This window comes from Peromyscus maniculatus, chromosome 14, assembly GCF_049852395.1.
Source record: "Peromyscus maniculatus bairdii isolate BWxNUB_F1_BW_parent chromosome 14, HU_Pman_BW_mat_3.1, whole genome shotgun sequence".
NCBI lineage: Eukaryota > Metazoa > Chordata > Mammalia > Rodentia > Cricetidae > Peromyscus > Peromyscus maniculatus.
In genome coordinates, this window is record NC_134865.1 from 90,967,857 (window position 1) to 90,985,118 (window position 17,262).

General features: G+C 38.1%; 1 long non-coding RNA gene across 4 annotated transcripts in view; it reads left to right on the forward strand.

Annotated features, from left to right (window-relative positions):
* The first annotated feature begins 685 nt into the window (after window positions 1-685).
* Window positions 686-17,262, forward strand: part of LOC107402612 (uncharacterized) — a 45,879-nt gene continuing 29,302 nt past the window's right edge. For 3 of the 4 annotated variants that reach the window (XR_013044569.1, XR_013044570.1, XR_006063699.2), the window contains exon 1: window positions 686-782. This is a non-coding gene — a long non-coding RNA (uncharacterized LOC107402612). Of the gene's footprint in view, window positions 783-8,917; window positions 9,026-17,262 lie in introns of all 4 variants that reach the window. The other variant, XR_006063700.2, reaches the window with a different exon arrangement.

Here is a 17,262-nt window from a genome sequence, read left to right on the forward strand (position 1 = left end):
ATAACTTTCTACAGAGACTGTTGCATCAAATGTGTCAGTGTGGCAGACATTCTGACTCAGGATGGCATTGGTGCCGAATAAAGCATCTGCAGAAGCAGGAAGAAAAAGGCTCCGTAGCTTTGGTGGTGCATTCTTGTACTTAGAGTTCAAGTTCCTCTCATTGTAGATCTATTTTCTAATAGATATGTTTAGAAACTATACTTATTTTGTGATCTATGGCAAATTCAGCATAGTTTCTGAAAATAAGTAAGTTGAAATTAAGTCCTGAAAAACAGAGCTGGGAATTTGATTTACAGTTAAAAACATAATGAGTCCCTGGCCTGCTCTACCTGAAGAGGACTTAATAAAGCCATAAGAGCATTAGCATTTTATATGCTGATTTAAAAATGAAAACATAAAAATAAGATTGACTAGAATGTGTAAGTGAGCTCATTTTTCCAAGGAAGAAGATATCAAGCACTGGCCATTGAATACCAGCTCTGTCTTCTGAAGCTGAGTAAGGTAGTCACTAGACTTTTCTGAGACAAAAACAATGTCTCTGTGCTGTCACCTGTTTCTGTGGTGAGGTTGAATAAGAACAGATCTATAAAAGCACCCAGCATACTACTCAAGAAATAATGACAGTATCTAAAGTAGCTGAAAGAAAATGTTCCTGGATGTGTGTTACATCAGTGGCTAAAAATAAATCTACAATACAAACGAGCCAGGGCAATTTCTAGCACACAAAGCACAGGAGCTGATCTAAGCTGACAGACATAAAATCATGTACCAAGCATCTCCAGGTTAGTAGAGATTTGTTTGAAATTTAGCATTTCAATCACTTTATCTAAACATGGTATGTCTGTTACTGGCATTCAGTAACACTTGCTGAATGAACTAGACTGACTTAAAAAGAAGTTGTAAGCTATATTTAAATGTTATTAGCATATTACTGATTAAACATTAGCACATTTAGTTAACATTTTACAAATAGAAATCTATAGCTTATAAATGAATATTTAATGTAAATTAATATGTGTAAGAGAATCAAAGAGAAAAAATTGGAACCTTGGAAATATCATTTGAGACATAACAATCATGGGTTGGGTTGTTGTTTTAAATATATAATTTTAGAGATCAAATCTATCTGAAAAAAAACTGTTCTTATTATGATGGGCTGGTTCTTCAGATATTTAAATTTGAACAACCTCTTCTTTATGCATTTCTAATTTTTCTAAATTATTATCCCACATTTTCTGTTTACTGATTGAGAGACATAAAATTATATTACAGAAACAGAAATACATTTAACACATAGCTCTATAAATTATAGAAAAATGTTCATTTGATTTTCTTCTTTAACACAATGATTTTTCACCTAGAGAAACTAAACCAAAAGCCCCCATACCAATGTGCATCTAAACCCATCAGCAAGACTCCTTAATTAAAGATTGCTCCGGAGCTCTCATTGTCAGGAAGCAAAGTGGAGTGTTCATTAATACACTTTACTCAACATTCTGTCATAATACTGAAAAAAAAAAAAAACAACAGTCATAGTGGACAAGAACAGGATTCCTTAAGAATGCAAATTCAGAAGGGGAAATTGATGGTGGCTGAAAGTTATGATGGACTCACCAGCTAAAAGGAAAATATATGTAGTTCCTAGTATAAAAGTTTAATCCAATTTTCATTTACATACATTTTGAAAACAAACATTTGCAGACTTCACTATCTTTGTTTGAAAAATGCTTAGGGACTCCTAGTGCAGAAAGTGTGGAGGCTGGAATACTGTAACTTTAGGAGAAGTCTTCTTCAGCCTTCTCTGAGGATTCACTTGGCTCTGACAGCATGATTTTGGTGATTCTTCCCATACTGAATAAAATGTAAAACAGCCAAATATCTGAATGAAACAACCTACTTCCATAGAACTGTATACCTTATGATGTAGTGAATGCTTGTAAAAATGCCTCAAAAACATGATTTGAAGTTTCCCAAGACCATAGAAGGAATAAATATTATTATTTTCTCTGGCTGGTGACTTGAACATTTTTATCCATAACACTTTTACTTTTAGCAAAAGCTGCATAACTAATCAGGAAAATGAAATTGATGTATATCTACTGTGAACTGAACTGTGCCCTTCCCAAATTCTCATGTTGAAATCCTAACCCTTACACTTCCAAATGTGACTATATTAGGTAAAGGAAGAGGTAGAGAAAGCAAAACAAGGTTGCTATGGCAGGTCTCTAATCTAATCTGACTGCTGTCCTTATAGGACATAGAGACACAGGTGAGGACATGGGAGGGCAGCCACCCGTGAGTGACAGACTGACACCCAGGATAAATCAGAGTGGGCTGCATTTGTTCTTGGACCCCAGCCTTTGGACTATGAGAAAAATACAAGCATGCTGTTTGGTTATGGCAGTCCTAGAAAACTGTGATAACAATATATGCAGGTCTTTAAGAGTACAGATCCATAATTTCATAAAAGTAACTGTGTACATGTTCTGTACAAATGGGGATCTGCTTATTCTCCCCAGTTCCCTCTTAGATTTTATTCCCCATTCACATGCAGGACTCTCAAGCTTCTCTGACCACTTCTTTTATTCTCCTTGGATCTCTAGCTGTACCTCTATCCAACCCTTGGTGTGTCTTGCAGGAAAACATGACAGAATCATTGACTTTAAACTGTTAGCTCTGCTTTGATAAAGAAAATGTGCATAAAACCACATAACATAACATTTTTGACATTTTATCATGTGAACTGTCAGTGTAAACATAACTCACTTGTTTTCTTTGCCCTGCAAAACTGAAATTCTGCTCATTCAACAATGACCCATCTTTTACTCTTTCCCATAAGTTCTTGGCAGACACATAGATAAATCATGCATTAGCAGTGTGCTAGTCACTTTTGTTGTAATCAAACACCCTGACCAAGGCAACTTATAGAAGGAAGAGTTTGTTTGGGGCTTATGGCTTGAAAGTGGTAAAAGTGCATCACAATAGGCAGACATGCTGATTGGAACCGCACAGCAAACTGAGAGTGCTTATCTTAAAGTACAAGCAGGGGTTGGCACTAGGCTTTGAAACCTCAAAGCCCGCCCCCCATTTATGCACTTCCTCCAGCAAGGACACACCTCCTTAGCCTCCCCAACGACTCCACCTTCAAATGTTGGAGACCACAGGGACATCCTCATTCAAACCACCACACACAGAATCTCTTTTTCTATAACTGGCTTATTTCACCTCACATAGTGCCTCAAGGTGGATCTGTGCTGAAATGGGAAAGGATTTTCTTTTTTTTCAGGCTCAGTGATGTTGCATAATACATACGAACCACATTTTATTTAACCTTTCACCTGCTGATGAACTTTTTGCTTTTTCCCCACCTCCTGGCTTGTGAATGACTCTTTCTGTTCAGAATGTGGATGTGCAAATATCTCTACACAATTCTGCTATTTGGGCCAGTGAGATGACTAAGTAGCTGAAGGTGCTTGTTTGCACCTGTTGACCTAAGTTGGATCCCTGGAACCCACGATGGAATGATAAAACAGACTCCTAAAAGTTTTTCTTTGGCTTCCACATATGTTTTGTGGCACAGGCATGCCCATACTCATACTCCCCTCCCTCCCCTCCCCTCCCTTCCCCTCCCCTCTCCTCCTCTCTCCTGTCTCTCTCCCCCCTCTCTCTTTCTCTCTCTCTCTCTCTCTCTCTCTCTCTCTCTCTCTCTCTCTCTCTCTCTCTCTCTCTCACACACACACACACACACACCAATAATAATAAAAATGATGAGTATCCTATTTATAATGCAGCTAAAAGAAAATAAGATTCTGCTTTTAATTACCTTGGATATAGAACTGGAAATGAAATTGCTCCATCTTACAGTAATTCTATTCTTCAGCTCTTGAGGAACCACTGTTGTGATTTTCATAGAGACTGCTCCTTTCTATGTTCTCTCCCATGTTCATGAGGCTTCCAGTTTCTCCGCATCCTCCTAGTTGTTACTCTTTCTCTGTGACAGTCATTTTGATAGGTGGTGGTGATGTCTCACTATTGTGAGTTTCACATCTTTTAAATTGACTGTCATCTTTGGGGAAGCATCTAAGTCTTTTTCCTAATTTCTCTCAGGTCGTTTGTTGTTATATTTTTGTTGGTGTTAATTGTTTTCATATATTCTGAGTTTTAACCCCTTACTGAATGGTGACCTTCACTTCCTTTTGTGTTTATGTCCTTTGATCCATGGACTTGTTCAATACAGTCTCAAATCTCTAAATTTTTACTTCTGTTTCTTATGTATTTGTGTCAGATCCTATAAAATCCAATGTCATGAAGCTTTTTGGCTAGGTTTTGTCCAGAAATTTTATAATTTCAACCCTTGGTGAGGGCTTTTGCTGTGGGATGGTCTGTATGTCAAATTGCTCTGATTGGTCAATAAATAAAACACTGATTGGCCAGTGGCCAGGCAGGAAGTAGGTGGGACAAGGAGAGAGAAGAATTCTGGGAAGAGGAAGGCTGAGGCAGGGAGACACTACCAGCTGCTGCCATGACCAGCAGCATGTGAAGACACCGGTAAGCTACCAGCCACGTGGCAAGGTATAGATTTATGGAAATGGATTAATTTAAGATATAAGAACAGTTAGCAAGAAGCCTGCCACAGCCATACAGTTTGTAAGCAATATAAGTCTCTGTGTTTACTTGGTTGGGTCTGAGCGGCTGTGGGACTGGCGGGTGACAAAGATTTGTCCTGACTGTGGGCAAGGCAGGAGAACTCTAGCTACAGGCTTTAATCCATTTTGTGGTAAGTTTTATATATGGTGCAATGAAATGTAACGTTATTCCATCACACATGTCTTTCCCTTTCCCTGAGACCATTTGTTGAGTAGTCATGCTTTCCACATTTCATGATTTTGGAATCCTTACAGAAGATTATCTGAGCTAGCTCTAGGATTAATTTGTGTGGTCTGTTCAGTTTTTCTGTGCGTACATACTTATGCCAGCACCACACTGTTTAGATTACTGTTCTGAACTATTTGAAATTAGGAAGTGTGAGACATTTGTTTATTCTCAATACCAATTTATGTTATTGGGGTCTTTTGTGGTTCCTTATGAATTTTAGAATTGCTTTTTGCTGTTTCTGTAAGAATAGCTTTGTGATTTTGACAGGTTTTACATTTAATTTGTATATTTCTTCAGAAGTATGTAAATAATAAACTAATACTCGTTCCAACAGGCTTTGTTGCTGTTTCTTCTGTTTCTTCCATGTCTGTGGTTTTCTGAGTGCATATCTGTTACCTCCTTAAGTTCATTCCTAAGTACCTGACAGTAGCACTGCCTTTCTTAATTTCCTGTTTAGTTTGCTTACTCTAGTCAGTCACACAGTTAGAATATTTTGTTTTGTTTTTTCTTTCAATTCTGATAATTTCTTTTGTTAGTTTCCACAGAGTTTTTCTTTTTCATGTGTATAAAATGTTTAGGATTTTCTAAACCTAATTTCATGTAATGTCATTCACACACAGTGCTAATTTTACTTCTTCCTTTATTTGGACCCCCCTCCCCCGCCCCTACCTCTCCCCTTTTTTTCTTGCCTAATATTCTGGCTTGGGATTACATGCTAGTCAAGTAAAAGTAGGGAGACCAGGTTTTCCTGTTCTGTCCTTGCTCTTACATGAAAACACATGAGCCTTTTTCCATTGACTGTGGTCTTGGCTTTGGTTCCCCATTTCCATAAATAGTCTTTATTATGCTGATGTAGTATCCTATCCTATTTTTAGTTTGTTGAGTGTTTTCATTATGACTAGATGTTGAATTTGGTAAAAAAAAAAAAAACTGCATCAATTTAGATTATAATGTGGTTTCCTGGTCCTTCATTTCATTAATATTACACTCATTAATATTTATGTGTTGAACCATATTTGAACTATGGGAATAAATTACATTTTGTCATGATACACCCCTTTTATGTGCTGCTCAGTTAAGTTGGTATTTTGTTGACTATTTCTGCTTTATATTCACCAGGGATAAAGGTTTATAGTTTTGTTTTCTTGCAATGTGTTTGCCAGTCATGTGTATCAGGATAATACTGGTCTCATAAAACAAGTTTGGAAGTTCTTTTAGCTTATTTTGTGTTACGGTAACAGGATACTGGTCAGATGCTGTGTGTTAGAAGAGATTTATTTTTGATAAATAATAGTTTTGGAATCTGAACTCCCAAAGTTAGGTAGTCAAATTTACTGAGTATTCCATGGCTATGATATAACATAGCAGAAGAGATCATACAACAAGGGAGGAAGTCAAGGAGCTAGGAGGGGCCCTTTCATACACCCCCCTCATCTACTCTCTAATACCCAGCTCACTCTGTGAAACCAGCATTAATGCTTTCAAAGTGTGGTCATGACCCAGTCACTTCTCACTTGGCTTTGTTTCTTATAGATCTGGCCACTGCCAAATATCCCCACAAGCTTTTAGTACACAATCCTTTAGGAGGCACTACCAAATCCATTGCAGAAGTGTTCCCTCATTTTCAATTTTTGGAAGACTTAGAAGAATTGGTTTTAATTGTTCTTTAAACATTTTGTAGAATTCTCGGGTGAAGTCATTTGGTTCTAGGCTTTTCTTTGTTGAGACTTTTAATTTTATTTTTATGTTACAATCTTCCCTGTACTTATAGGACTACAGGGCTGCTTAGACTTTCTGTCTGGGTCAACTGTGGTAGGTAGAAATTTAGGCATTTCTTTTAGCTTATCTAACTCAATAAAAAGTATTTTCGAACCATTTTGCTACAGCTCTTTTAATTCTGTGGCATCAGTTACACTGTTCCCTCTCATTTCTGATTTTAATTTATTCTGTGTTACTGTCAATATGAGTACATATCTATTCATTTTGTTAATAGCTAATAGTAGAAAGGACACTCTTGGAGTGTTTGTCCTGTCTGTAAAATGGGCCCAGTGTGTTCTGTGCAGCCTGATGAGCCCCAGACATCATGCTGCTTTATCTTAACAGTCTTGTACTTGGTACTTAATAAATACTGTCAAGGCAGGAAAATTCTCTTATAGATCACTCACTCATTTTTCATCCATTGCCAAAAAAATAAAACTTTTAATCCTCACGTTACTCACATCCACTTCTCAGGAAGTGTGAATCTTGATGCTCTCTGTTATTATTTTTGTGCCATTTCCTTTTGCTTATACAGCTCTTTGTTGTGCTTGTTTAATTATAAAGACAAACTACTTGGGGTTGGAGAGATGGCTCATCCCTTAAAATACTTGCTGCTCTGCCAGAGGATCTAGGGCTTGATTCACAGCACCCACATGGTGCCTCACATCTACAACTCCAGTTTCAGGGGATCTGATGCCCTCTGAAGGCACTAGCACATAAGAGGTGCACAGACATACATTCAGGCAAAACACCCAATACACATAAAAATAAAATACAAAATTAAAAGAAAAAGACAAACTACTTCACAAGCCTTCCATTATTAACTTAATTTTTACAAATTTTAAAGTATTTAAAACATATCCTTTCTTTTATGTGTATGGTGTTTTGCCTGCACATATACAATGTGTAGGCAGTGTCTGCAGAGGCCAGAAGAGGGCACCAGATCCCCTGGAACTAGCGTTACAGTTGTGAGGGGCGCATGAGTGACAGGAACTAAATCCCAGATCTGCAAGGGCAGTGAGTGTGAGTGCTCTTAACTGCCAAGTCCTTTCTCTAGCCCCCAGTAACTCCTGTACTATACTAGGGTTGGTTACTTGGTAGAAGATTTTTTTCTAAACAGAATTTTTAAAAACTGTCCCTTTCTTTTACTAGAATAATTACAATCTTTCCACTTAACCATGAACCTGCTTTTATATAACTGTCTTTATAAATTTAAAAACCTTCAATAAAGTGAGAGTTGATTCATTAACTGTGTACCTGCCTTTGCTAGATGTGGTTTCAAATGTTAAGAGGAAGGGGATACCTTTCTTTTTTTCCTTTGATTTCTTATGTGTGTTGGCTGGGAAGGCTTTCATTTGAATTACAGCTTGATTAGACATAGCTGACTTTTAATTTTGACCCAATTAAGGACTCTGAGAACAATTATAGGCACATATAATGAATTTTTTATATTAAATTATAACCCAAAAGCAGCATTCGGCTTCATGAACAAAGGAAAAATTCGTTGATTCCCTTGATGGAAACTTATATACAGTACATTGTTGGCTATTATTATTCTGATCATTGAAAGCAATCATTGTTGGACAAAGAAGAATGGGATCTGAGTGTGCAGAAGATTAAGCATTATTGCACCTTTTGAAAATTATTCAAGTAAATTGCAAAATGAGCAGAAAATTCAGCATCTTCTATGTTGGATCTTATTATTATGTGAGAGAAATACTAAAGCCACTTGATTTAAAATTGTTCCATCCATCCTTTATTATGCCAACAAAAAAAAAATCTTTGAATCTCAGCAATTGATTCTAGCTTTGTTGGTCTATTTGGGCTCCAGGTACTTCTAATTCATGGGCTTTGGCTGATTAGCACCCACCATGTGGGGCCTACTCTTCTCATGGTGAAGAAAGGTCTTGAGGATCATGAATAAGCCACAGATTCACATCATGTCCCTTTGGTCAAAGCAGGTCTCCAGGCCAAGCCCAAATTAATGGCACAGGGATGTTAACTCTGCTTCTAGGAAAGCCAGGCAAGGATTGGCAGATTTCAGTAATCGTTCACAGTGATTCAGTCTCTAATGAGAAAGTGCCATGGGAGTACTGCCAAGTCTTTCTGTGCAATCCTGTAACATGTACAACACTTCAAACTATAAATGTCAGACTTCTAGTCAAAGAGTCTTATAAACACAAGATAATTTTGAGTCATAGATTCCCTTATTGAAAATGATGCTGTAAGTTAAATCTGGAAAGTAGAAGGATTATGGGATGCTGATCTCTTCTGCTCTTTTTAGTTTCTCTGAACTCTTTCCTGGGCCTTCCTGGAAATCCCTGAGAGGATTCTGCAAAGTGTATCTTGAAAATCACCAGTGTTTTGCTTCTCCGAGCAGGCTCCACAGATGGTGAGAGGTGTTGGGTTACAAAATGTGTAAAATGTTTGGATGGGTTGGGAAATGTTAAGCAGAGCTTCAGGAATTCTCAGAAGCACTAGAGTGTTGGTGTGCCTTCAGAACTTCTGCAAAGGGAATGCAGGACTCAGAATTCCCAAATCTTTTCTGAAGTAACTCAGTGTTTTAGACCATATGTTAGGAACGACTATACTAAACAGTTCTTTCTGGTAAAAGCATATATTTTTGTAAAAATATATATCAGGGCAGGAACTCATGACAGGATTACTGGGGTGTTTTTCCTCATCTGGTGAGTTACATTAAGAGTCTCCCTGGTCATGGGTTGTTGGGCTTCTTCCTATGACCTGGCATACTTGGGCAATGATGTAAATGCTTCTACGGGTACTTTAACCTTTGAGAACAATAAGCCCCATCAATGCCTTTGTTAGGAACCAATGTGAAAGACATTGAGTGACTGTGAGTGACTGGTTTCACAAAATGAATGAGGGACTGTGTGAGCTGACCTGAAGCAACAGTGGTCATCACCCACAGAATTAGCAAGTACTCAGGGATTCCCCTCTGATGTATTTGAAGTTCCATTCATGAAGAAAATAATGGATGTTGAAAACTGTAATTTCCCATAATACACCAAGATACACAAATTACTCATTTTTCCCCCTTTGGTTCACAAGCAAATGACTGTTGTTAATCTGTGTAATTTGTGTCCTAGGTTACTGTTTGCAAAGCTCACTGGACAGGCCAATATACCATTAGAAGGTAGATTTGAGCCCAGTTCTTGCCCAGAGCTTCATAGAGAGAGTACATTTTCAAAAACCAGATGGCATAAGTAATAAAAATTCAAGTTCCTGTTTTAGAAATGTGTGTATGTTAGAAGTACATATGGGTGAAAGTATATGCATGGAGAAACAGACTCTGGAAGCTTCTCTTCCCTCTTTTTCTTTAAGTTGCTAATGTTTTTGTGAAATATTAACTAACTGCTGTCATATGAGGAGAATCACAATTAAGAATCCAGCAGTGGTGTGTCATATTTCATTAAAAAAAACTTTTTAAAAGAGAGCTTTAGTTGTTTATATTAGCCATTGTGCAATAATGCCTCTAGTAATATATCTGTGTAATTATTACATATTGAACATGTACTTATGCAATATGTAAATATATATAATGAAGTTTTAATTTGTACTTAAAATATTAAAAAATAATTGCTAATATTTCTCTATTACTTCTTCTTGGAATACTTTAATGCAATTTCCTCAGAAAGGTCATTTTTTAAATCTTCTAACTTAAGGTTTTTAATACTTTCTCTCTTCCATTATAGTACTTTCAATGATGTGTAAGGAAATACTTAGATTTATTATTTAATGTCAAGTTTACTCAGGAAACTCAAGGCCATAGTCTACAGACTGTGTTTGTGTGAGGTAGGCCAGTTAAAGGCCTAGAGAGGTTAAGGGAGCCTAGAGAGGCAGGGCAACTAACTGCCCTTGGAAAAATGTGTCTGCTGTCCAGGATGGGCCACCTCCACCTCCTCCCTGTGAGTTGGTAATCTAGGGTCAGGCACTTCCTGGTAGAAGGAGAGATAAACAAGGACTACTTAGAAAAGAATTGGGTGCGAGAGGAGTGAAGGTGAATTTGTCCTCATAGACCTGCCAGGGGAAATCCCTATTTACTATCTCAAGTACATTCATGATGGGGATGTGCATATGCTTAAAATTATGAGATGTATTGACAGATGGTTCAAAGTTATATACCAACTGTCTGTCAATCAAGGTAAGAATCCTAGACAGTCATAAGGACCCCTGCTTGGAAACATCATCTAAATAACAGAATAATAATATGTAACCTGAAGCAAACCCACTGGTATTACTACACCTGGAAAGGGAACAAAAGCACATTCTAAGAACAAATCCATGTTCTGGAGGAACAGAGGCTACAAGACTCTTCTTCTGTGGGATAATGCTCTTGTACACTGTAAAGATTTATCACTCGAATTGGTTTAATAAAATGCTGATTTGCCAATAGTCAGGCATGAAGTATAGGCGGGATGAGTAGACTAGAAAAATGCTGGGAAGAGGAAGGATGGAGTAAGGAGTCACCAGCCAGACACAGAGGAAACAAGATGGAAATGCTGAACTGAGAAAAGGCACCAAGCCACGTGGCTAAATATAAATAAAAATTATGGGTTAATTTAAGTGTAAGAGCTAGTCAGTAATAACCTTGAACTAATGGCCAAGCAGTTATAATTAATATAAGCTTCTGTGTGTTAATTTGGGAAGCAGCCGCTGGGTATTTGAGAGTTGCTAATGGAATAGAAACTCCATCTACACTCTTACCTGTTTACTTGTTTGTTTTTTTTTAAACAAGCTCTCAAAAATTCTCCTCATATAGTTTCATTCATAGACCATCATCTTCTTTGAAAACTAGAAATCAAGGAAGGTGAAACTTGTAGTAGGCAGAGTTTTCTCGTCTTGGGAGCTGCTTTCAAATTACCACACAGAGACTTATATTAATTTTAAATGCTTGGCCAGTAGCTCAAGATTATTACTAGCTAGCTCTTACATTTTAAGTTAACATATATTCCTTATTTACACCCTGCTACATGGCTGTACCTTCATGAGCATGGCACATTCATCTCCCACTCCCTTTCCCTCTGTGTCTGGCTGGCGACTCCTGTACTCTGCCCTTCTTCCAGGGCAGGAAGTTTGGCTTTCCCACCTAACTTCCTGTCTGGCTACTGGCCTGTCAGCTTTTTACTAGCCAATGAGAGTAATACATATTCACAGTGTACAGAAGGATTATTCCACAGCAGTCTATTCCATTCTAATGTACTCTCAAGCCCCAGATCCACGAACACATACAGCTCTGGATCAGAGGCTGTGTGCTGAGTACTGGCGCCTCTATGGATGGACTTCTCTAGCTCACACTTCCCTGTAACCTCTGTCCAAGTTAGTTTTTTATTGCTGCAATAAAGATCATGATACACTTTCAGGTGACAGTTCATCACTGGGGGAGGCCAAGGCAGGAACTTGGAGGTAGGAACTGAAGCAGAAGCTATGAAGAAATGCTGCTTTCTGGCTTTCTACCTATGGCTTGCTCCTTTTGCTTTTATATATACCCCAGAACTACTTGCCTAGGGTCCACAGTGAGCTGTGCCAAACCACATCAAGCATTAATCAAAAAGAAAAAAAAATACCCTACAGACTTGCTTACAGGCAATCTGATAGAGGCATTTTCTCAACTGAGGTTTTCCTTTCCAGATAACTCTAGCTTGTGTCAAGTTGAAAACAAAAACAAACCAGCATAACTTCTCAGCCTGAACTTCCACCTTGTCACCATTGGTCTTGTTAGGAATGTGCTTGACTTGTGTGATTGCTTCCCAAATGGTGGTAATCTCATTCCTAGGTGTGGTTGCTTACAAGTTTATGTGCCACACTTCCCTGGGCTGCTGTACTAATCAAGATGTCTGTATTTGCATTTGGGTCTCCTCCTCCTCTAAGCAATTCTAGCTCTGCTGTGGTGCTGTTATGTCTACCTTTGGGCAGCATAGAAGTAAACGGGTGATTTTCAGGGACACAGCAGGGTTAGGCTTAAGGTTACTGCACCCCATTTATAATCTTTCCTAATAGGAAATAACACCATACCTGTCTATACTTAAATACATAGAGCTGATGGCTTTGATGCAAAGGATTAATCTTCCCAGTGGAGAGCTCTTCTTTTTCCTCTTCTGATTGATTCTAGTTTGTCTGTCTGTCAGATATTAGGGCAGCAACAACTGCTTGTTTCCTAGCTCCATTTGCCTAGAATGCTTTTTCCATCCTTTAACTCTCAGGTGCTGCCTGTCCCTGAAGGTAAGATGAGCTGTCCTTGTAGACAACAGAAAGATGCATTTTGTTTCTTAATCTTTTCAACTAACCTGTATTTTTTCACTGGGTCACTGAGGTCATTAATATTTAAAGTTATTATGAGAGGTGTGTGTTGATTGGTTTGTGTTCTTAGTCCTATGTTGTGTTTCAGCGACTGCATCTTCATTTGTTTTCTTTCTGTACCTTCTTGGATATGCTCATTCAGAATGCAAGAAACTCAAAAAGTCCCAAGGCAAAATGGAGATGAAGAGGAAAGAGGTTAATTTAAGTTATAAGAGCTTTCGGGACAAGCATAAGATAAGGCTGAACATTCATAACTAATAATAAGTCTCTGTGTTTTGATGTGGGAGCTGGCTGGTGACCCAAGAGAAAGCCTGCTACAGATATAGCTTTAAGGTTATGTTTTTGGCAGTATGGATTGGAGCATCTTTTACTTGAAATGCTTGAAAAATCACCACTTTGAGTATTGATTCATTCATAAAGTTAACACAGCACATGCCCATCAGTGACGTTCCCTTTCATCACATCTTGCAGACCTTGAAAGACCTGCTTTGTGTGCTAAAGAAAGCTCACCATCATAGCTCTGAATGCCCATCTCCAAGTTCAGAGTTGGCCAGTCCATGATTATGGTCTTGCCTCTTGGGCATCTCAAAACTTGTTTCAGCTGTTGAAACCCAGGATTCCTAGTCTGTTTCCTCTCCTGCCTTCTAGGTAAGCCCCAATATACTGTAAGAATCCTTTTTCTCCTCCTCCTCCTCCTCCTCCTCCTCCTCCTCCTCCTCCTCCTCCTCCTCCTCCTCCTCCTCTTCTTCTTCTTCTTCTCCTTCTCCTTTTTTTTTTTTGGTTTTTCGATACAGGGTTTCTCTGTGTAGCTTTGCACCTTTCCTGGATCTCGCTCTGTTGACCAGGCTGGCCTCGAACTTACAAAAATCTGCTTGGCTCTGCCTCCCAAGTGCTGGGATTAAAGGCATGTGCCACCACTGCCCAGCCTTTCTCCTCACTTCTTATCCCTCTTTCAGAATTGAATTACTGCAATCTTTAAAAATTTTTATTATTTTATGAACATGCGTGAGTCTGGCTGTGTGAGTGCCATTCCCTCCTGTCAGCTTATGGGAATCAAGGCTTGAACTAAGGTCTCCATACAGGTGCCTCTATCCACCTAGCCATCTGGCCAGCCTTGAGTTACCATGTTTATCTTTATGAACAAAGTTTACAGTGATCCCGAGATTCTGCACTTCTAACACACTCGAAGATACTTCTGATGCTGTTGAACCATGAACCAAAGCTGAGTAGTAAGGCTTTAGAATAACCTAACTGTTTTTCATAGAAAATACATATTTGGAGTCCTAGAGAGATGGCTCAGTGATTAATAGCACTTGCTGCTCTTGTAGCGGACCCAGGTTTGGTTCCCAATACCCATCTATAACTCCAGTTCCAGGGGGAACTGATGCCCTCTTCTGATCTCTGTGGGCTGGACACCAGGCATACACATGGTGCAATATGTACATGCAAATAAAACACCCATATGCATTCAGTAGAATAAATAAATCTAAAAAGAAAAAATACATGATTTACAAGGATATTTTACATAAAAACAAAGGATGAAAGAAAATAACTTCTACTTCACCCTGAGTGCTAGGATGCAGATGAGCAAAGCTACATGTTGTGGAGAAGCAGCCTTTTCTGTGCATGCCAGGCAAGCCGTGGAGCAACATTCCTAGGTCACAACCAGCCAGTTAAGTGTGTACTTTCCAGGATTCAATTAAAATGACAAGCATTCAAAACAAAGCAATTAGCTCCAAAGCTCCAGAGAATATGATTTTGAATTTGTGTGGAGAGAAGCTGTCACAGCATACACTCTATTAATAGTGGTTGTGACTTCAGCAGAGGAGTATTTGAGTAGTTCATGTTGTTGAGGGCTCATAAAGCCCTTCAAGGAAGGGACCCCTCAGCCAGGGCCTTCTCTCAATGCCAGTGTTTGCCTTCTACACATTTTCCAGTTGAGCTCTGCAGACCTTGAGTTTGTTATCTTTGTAGGTGTACAGTGATCCTGTTCATGAGTCCCAGGTTTTATTCAGATTTTTTTTAATATTCAATGATAATATGTATGTATTTAGAGAGTTACATATTTTGATATGTATTTAATAAATTACATCTGTTCATTACTTCAAAATGAGTTTCCATATATATTGTCATTCTATCTTCAAAATGATTCTGTGCACTTAGCTTACTTTTAATTTTATTAATGAAGAAATGAAGGCTTGAAAATGCTGGGAAACTCATCCAGTGTCAGATAGATAATAAACAGCAACATTAGCACCTAAAGCTAGATCTTTGATTGAAAAAACAAAAATATAAAAACTTTTTAGTTTTTTTCTACTAGGTCATATTTCTCTTAAAAACTTTAAAAAATATGTTTATATTTATTTTTAAATTTGTGTGTGTATATATGTATATGTGTGTTTGTGTCAGTATATACACACATGTATCTAGGAGAGGGGTTTGGCTTGTCCTCTAGTATTCTCACCTTATTCTTTTAAGGGAGAAGGGTTTCTCCTTGTGTTTGGGGCTCTTGTTTCATGTGATAGGCTGAAAACTATCAGACTCCAGATCTTCCTGTCTCTGTCCCCTAGGAGCTGGGTTATAGACTTGGGCAGGTTGGTTGGCTTGTTATGTAGGTACTCATATCTGAACTCAGGTCTTCATGACTAATTACACAGTAAGTATTCTAACTAATGAACCATTTACCCAGACCCTTACAAGTTTTTATTATATGGGGTATGTATGAAGTTGATGCTATTGCAAGCCCAGAGGATTATTTCTAACATAGCTAACAGGAAGATACAGAAAGAGAACAATGGCCATCTCCCTGCATATTGTGACCAAATGAAATCTAGAATCTAGGTGTATGGTGAAAAATGATATGTTAGCTTTGATTAAACCACAGGCTTTGGCATGAAACAAATGACAGGTATCTGTAAACATCTCAGCGCTTCTAAGTGCACACACAGGAAATAAATGATAGCGCTTGTGGAATACCAGTAATCCAGGATTTTCTTCAAAGTTCATACTTTTCTAAGAATTGAAGAATAAAAAAGAAGAAGCAGTTTTGTCATACAGTTATTTAGAATGAGCTATGTTGGCTGAACCATGTGGCTGTTATTATCTGTGATGGACTTTACATCATTTTAAAAACTGAAGCTTGTGTGTGTGTGTGTGTGTGTGTGTGTGTGTGTGTGTGTTTCACAGTTTAATACATATTTATGATATAACTTAGAAATGCTATAAATTTCTATAATCAGATTTTCTTGAATTTTCTGCTATTGAGGAAGTCTTGGGAATTGTTTGTCTTCACTTTCTTGTGAACATTCCTGTCCCTTTGTGGATTACTTGACATCACTTAGGTGGGCACATTAGGTCATGATTAAATACTAGTATATAGTATTTAAATGCTATGGAAGTACGATTGGAGTTGTGTTGGAGATCTGAATTAATGCGTTGAATTGTGCTAAGTTCAATTGAGGAGTCAGTCAAAATTTAGAAGGAATCAATTCTGTCCCTTGAGGTCTTTCACAAGCACTTCTACAGTTGGTGTGTTTGTTGTGTGATGGGCTGTTGCTTTGCAGACAAGACTGATGTTGAACTTGTTATTCTGTTGTAGCTCCTCAAGTGCTGGAATTACAGTTGGTGCTGCTCTACCCAGTTGAGTCTTTTGTTTGTTTGGTTTTTCGAGACAAGGTTTCTCTGTATAGCCCTGACTGTCTTGAGACTCCATTTGTGGAGCAGGTTGGCCTTCAACTCACAAAGACCTGCCTGCCTCTGCCTCCTGAGTGCTGGGATTAAAGTCATACGCCACCATGCCCAGTTGAGATTCTGCACTCTTAATGGCTGTTTTGATTGGGTCTATCTTGATGAGTATAAAGATGCTCCAAAATTAAGGGAAAGGAAAAAAAAAAAACGCTAGGAGTAAATATCTTGAACAGAATCATTGATCATTGGGTGTGGCCACTATGAGGTCAGTGACTTTCTGAAAAGCCAGCTGGGACTCTTGTCTTGGGGAGTCAGCTCCTGAGTCATATTTTAATTGTTAGAGGTGTAATGAATTAGAAGCCAAGCCCTTTCTATCACCAACTTAATAATTATTAGTTAAAATATTGATTTGTATGTTCTGTTTCATCTTCACTACTATAGCACAAGTAATTTTGAAGTTTTTGTCTGTTCATAATTTGAGATTGTTGTAAAAGTGCTGAGAATAATCCTTCTAGCAGCAGTATGCATGGTATCAGCATATTGTATATATGAATGATAGGTCCAATTTTGGATATCTTAGTTTTAGGAAAATTAAACAATTTCAAAGTGAATTACAAAAGAAAA